Source organism: Petaurus breviceps, unplaced genomic scaffold (genome assembly GCF_028583685.1).
Source record: "Petaurus breviceps papuanus isolate PSGF00001 unplaced genomic scaffold, PetGlider_PUasm1.0 90804, whole genome shotgun sequence".
NCBI lineage: Eukaryota > Metazoa > Chordata > Mammalia > Diprotodontia > Petauridae > Petaurus > Petaurus breviceps.
The window spans coordinates 18,271,369-18,277,368 of record NW_027187348.1 but is presented as its reverse complement, the minus strand read 5'-3'; positions in this window follow the sequence as shown (position 1 = coordinate 18,277,368).

Genomic DNA, 6,000 nt, shown 5'->3' with positions numbered 1-6,000 from the left:
TGTGTGTGTGTGTGTGTGTGTGTGTGTGTGTGTGTGTGTGTGTGTGATAGGGAGTTGTTCAAATTCTAATGCCAGGGTGCAGGCTCTGGATGGAAATGCATTTGAGCATGCAGAGACCTCCACCACCCCTCCATTTGTCTACCTACTGTATACCCCTTTTTCCAGACCTAAGATTAATTTCCTAATATCATGAAGCACCCAGGTTCAAGGCTTTTCACTAATCAGCAAATATGTTTTAAAACATTTATCAAATGAATTATGTTGAATTGTAGTCAGCAGGCTTGGGTTCAAATCTTTTAGCCTCTTTGAATTTCAGTTTATTTACCTGGTTGATGAGGGGATAATTAATTCAAATGAATTTTAAATTCACTTCCATTTCCAAATCCAAAATACCCCCAAATACTTGAGTTGTTTCTTTTTTCATCAAAATAATTAAACCTCTTTCTGGATATAGTTTTAAACTAGCTGCTCTACCAAAGGGCACTAAAGCTATCCTTCCAGTTGATGGTTGGTTTAGAATTAGGACGTTTGAGTGGTATTTATTATCAAATTACCTAGGTTGCAAAACCCCTACAAACAACATTCAAAACAAGTCTTTTGATGAATGGATTCCTAAATATTTGCTTTATTGTTCAGTCACTTCAGTTCTGTCTGACTCTTCATGACCGCATTTTATGTTTTTTTGGCAAAGATATTAGAGGGGTTTGCCATTTCCTTCTCCATCTCATTTTACAGATGATAAAACTGAGCAAACAGGGTTAAGAGACTTGACCAGGGTTGCACTGCCAGTAAGTATCTGAGACCACATATGAACTCAGATCTTCCTGATTCCAGGTGCTGGTGCTCTATCCATCTGCCTAGAGGCAAAATGGTATGGGAAAAGTTCATGATTTCAGTCAGTATAGTATTGACTGGAACTACTGGCCAATATTAGCAATGGTGTGACTCACCAGAAATGTAGAATGTGGTGACTCCTTGTGAACCAAGGCACTGTATTGCCCATGTGAAGATCTGATTAGAGTTAAGGAGTCAAGGTAGAGAAATGGGTAGAGAAAAAAAGTAATATATAAAAGTGTAATCCCTGTCCCAAATTCCATTTGTATAGGATTCTATTCCTTATTGATGGAGACAAATGCCCTGCCCTGCATTAGTGGTGTAGGGAAATTGGTGAGAGGCAAGAAACCCTAGCTTTGATTAATCACCTTTTGAGACTTCAAGCACCAGTCTCTTTGAAGACTTTCCATTGTGTCCCTATATACAACTTGCTACTCTAGAGAATTCAGGGAGGGGGGGTTCTTTCCCCTTTGGCTGAAATGTATCCATTCTTGTTTTAGTTGAGTTATCTAGCTTTCAATTGGAGAGATCATTCTTCATTGCCTGTTAAGTATTCTCTGATTTCTGTTTTTCTATGATTTGTATAGATGGATTTCTTTGCTATATACTATGTGGATATTTTGTGGAATTGTTATATGGTAGGAAGATATTCAGGCTTTTGATATAGAGTTTGAGCTCCCGTTTCCCTCCAGAAATGACAAAGTAATCAGAAGTTAATTAAAACTTGATCATATGATCTAGACAAACAATATTTTAAGGGAAAGACATGTCTCTAATCTGCTACCCTTTCTCTCTAAGGAGAAAAGAGTAGTCTCTGGCCCCAACTTCCTGATTCCCTTCCTGTCAAGAATTGAAATCTCCCTTGGAGAAGGGTAGAAGGAGAAGGTGCTAAAGATATCTATTCTGCCTCCCTTTGAGCCACACAATGACAGTCCTCTTCACTACACATGAGCCTTTATGCATACTTGAGGTCTTCTCTGCAACAGCATATGCACAGGCAGACTGCAGAGAAGAAACTATAGGTATTAGGAAATAGCTTGTTTTTAACCCAGCTTTAACATTTCTGCATTACTAAGCTTGTTTTACTTGGTCCCAGAAAACACAATTACTATAGATGGTTGGAAACTACAAAGAAAATATTTTGGCTTGTTGCTGACTTTGGCGAAATCATAGAAGCTAAGAAAGAAAGGATCTCAGAGTCCATCTAGTTCAAATTATTAATAATCATATATCTCTTATACAATATGCTTCAAAACAATATTGTTAATAGCTATCCCAACAGGAATAGGCTGCCTGAAGAGGTGATGGAGTCCTACCTCACTGAAGGTCTTTAAGCAAAGGCTCCATGAGAACATATCAAACATGTTGTACTGAGGATTTTTGTTCAGACACCATGTAGGCTAGGTAAACCTTAAAGTTTGGGAGTGTGCTGGTTAGTATTTAATAACTAAGTCTCCCCTCAAAATGTCCCTGGAATGCCCTTTTAAGTTTAATCTATTATATTAATATTTTCTCTATTATTTTTAATAGACAAAACAATAAAGAAATCCCTGACTTATAGCATTCATTGATTTTTGAGGTACAAGTGCTAATAATTTAACTACTAGCTCTCTCATACCTGTTCAAATGAGTTCTAGCACATCCCTGAGATTCTATAACCAGAGATCCTTTCCTGAGATTCTATAACCAGGGATCCTTTCCTGAGATTCTTTCTTTTTTTTACTTTTTGGAGGGCAATTGGGGTTAAGTGACTTGCCCAAGGTCACATGGCTAGGTTTTGTGTTAAGTGTCTGAGGCCAGATCTGAACCCAGGTCCTACTGACTCCAGGGCCAGTGCTCTATTCACTGTGACACCTAGCCACCCCATTTCCTGATATTTTATAACCAGGAGGGGCATCATTCATATATAGGTAGTATGAAGCAAAATTATGGAGAAAACTTAAAAGGAAAAATATATCTTTGATGAGGGAGGTAAATTGTCATGATGTAAGTTTTGTACATCAGAATCAAATTGCTGTGAAGTTAGAAAGGCCATTAGGGATCATCTAGTCCAATCAACTGCATAATATAGGAAGTTGCTCTCCAATATTCTTGGCAGATAGCCACCCAGACTGTAATTGAACATTTTTAGTGACGAAAATTTCACAATTTCAATAGATAGGCCATTGCATTTTCAGACAACTCTCATTATTAGAAGATTCTTCCTTTATTTTGAACTTATATGCTCCCCTGTATTATTCCTATCCACTCATCCTATGATTATCTTCTAGAATAATGTGGGCAAATCCAGGATATTGGAGGACATGAATTTTCTGTTTCTGTGAGGCAGCTACATAGTGCAGTGGATAGAGCACTGGGCTTGGATTCAGTAAAACCCAACTTCAAATGCAACCTCAAACACGTACCACCTGTGTGACCTTGGGCAAGTCTTCATTTGCCTCAGTTTCCTCATCTCTAAAATGGAGTTAATAACAGCAGGGCTGCAAAGAACAAATGAGACAATTATTGTGAAGTACTTAGCACAGTTTCTGGCATATAGTTAGCATTCATTGCCTATTATAAGTGTTAGAAGAAAGAATCAAGATAATCAGGCTTATATCTGTGCACTCTTTGCATACCTAAAAATACTATGAAGGTAATAAATTTCCAAATGTAAAGGGATGGTCTCCCAAAACCCTTCCTCCTCTACATACATATATCATGGCAAGAAATTTTTCTGAAATTCATCTTCTGGAAGGTTTGGGGCACAACATGTATTTCTGTGGGGTTTTAAATGAATTCTTGTAGGAGTGATCTAAGGATGATGCAAGGGGAGAGATTAAAGTGTGGCGCATTGTACCTTCTAGAGATATACCCTCCTCTCCTTCTGAAGTCAGACATAACTTACTAAGATAGATAGACATTCTGCTATAGCACCAGGACATCTCCTTTCTTCTGCTAATGCCTAACTTATAGGTTCCGTAAAGCCCATGTTCATTTACACACTAGGCCAACTGTACCTCCTGCATTAGAACAGTAAAATATTAGAGGCTTTCTGATTCTGAAGATTTAGTATTTCTATGATCTAGACATCCATTTATAACTCAGGTGAAGTCTCAATGTGTTTTTTATAGGGAGATGGATTTGGAGGAGATAGAGAGATTAGTTTGTGGTTATCAGAAATGGTTGCTGATAATATATTTCTTGCTTATTTATTTAAGTGGCAACTATCTGGTGCTTTGGGTACTGTGCTGATGCATCTGGAGTCAGGAAGACTTGAATTCAAATTCTGGTTCAGAATATTTCTAGCTGTATCTACCTGAACAAGTTACTTAGCCTCTGCTTCAGTTTCCTCATTTGTGAAATGGGGATAATTGTACCTACCTCCTAGAGATAATATGAGGATCAAATACGATGTTATTTGTAAAGCACTTAGCATAGTGTCTGGAACAAATTAAATTTTTCTTTTCTTACCTTCCACTAATGATTATGCAATCTCCCTATGCTTTAGTAGACATAGGGATACAATAGACTTAGTAGATGTAGCAGACTTACTATGTAGACTTACTTAGTAGATAGGTCATTTCATGATTTGCTTGGGTCAAACTGCCCCCTTCCCCAAACAAATAGTCCACCTGATTTCTAACCTTCTGGTGATGAAATTCTAAATTTACCTAGGTTTGTTCTCAGAAAGAAGATAAATATTCAGCATACTTACATCCTTCCCACTTCTGTACACCATGTCACAATTTGTTCTATGCATACTTAGTAGAATGCTAAGTCTAAACCATTATGGAATATAAAGTAGAAATTTAATGTTTTTTTTAAAGCAATTGGGGTTAAGTAACTTGCTCAAGGTTACACTGACAGTTATTTCTGGGTGTGGTGCTAAGTATCTGAGCCCGGATTTGATTCCAGGTCATCCCGACACTGGAGCTGGTGCTGTTACTCACTGAGCAACCTGGCCACCCCTAAGCAATTGGGGTTAAGTAACTTGCTCAAGGTTACATGGCCAGGTGTTTCTGGGTGGGTGCTAAGTGTCTGAGCCCGGGATTCGATCTCCAGGACCTCCCAACACTGGAGCCGGTGCTCTTACTCACTGTGCTACCTGGCCGCCCCAATTTAATGGTTTTTCTTAGCAGAAAATATGTATATGGAATTTATACAATACAAAATATCTTTATATGGAATTCATTTTATCATAATTGAAATTAAACAAGAAAATAAACTGAGGCAATTTGAGCAAAATAACATTCATTAACAGGTGTGTGCTAAATGTCAAATAGATGGGATAGACTTGCCTCCACTTATGTCAAAGTAGCTGGGCAGAAAGAAAGCTCCCCTTTTATAGGTTAAAACCTATAAAAAGCTATTTGAATGAAGCTATTGAATAAAGAATAGAACAGGGTAGATGATGTCATGGGATTGAGAGCAACATGAGTGGTTACAGAACTGAGGTGCATAGTACATACAACTTGACTGGTTGGAAGTTTGGTAATGAGGGCTAGCAAAAACCCAGCTCTTTTTTTTTCATGAGATTAAGAAGCACTCTTTATTGAAGTGTCTCTTCAAGATTTAGGGATAACAGACCAGACCTTTTTCGATATAAACCATGCATCCTTGAAAGATAGCTTGTTGGTAAATAGATATTAGGCCCAATTCCCTTGCTTTTGCTACCCAAGGAACACATTCCCCAGGGTCAGTTAAATTCCTTGAAGCAAAAATAGATACATGATTAGCAGGACAGCCGGATTGCTAAAGTTAATCCATTATAGGCCAGCAGCATTCTGAACTAAGTTGAGAGACAAAGAACCAAGAAAAGCAATTATAGGGCAAAAAGAATTATAGGGAAAAATCCATTATTTGTAAATAGGATGAATAACAAAATTATAAAGCATCAATTCAGAGTCTTCTCTCTCTCTCTCTTTCTCTCTGTATACACATACATAATAGGGAATGTATATATAATAAATATATTTGGAATGCATATGTATGTAAATATATGTATTATACAAAGTCCATAAGTACACAGTAAAATAATGTCTTCCATTAAAGTCCATTCTGATGCTTCATGGTGAAGCAGAGATAACCATGAGATCTTCCAGGAATATGTTAGTAATACTAGGTGTTCTGACAGGTACTAACGTGCTATAAAATTCTTAGAGTATGGTCCTGGCAATAGTCTAA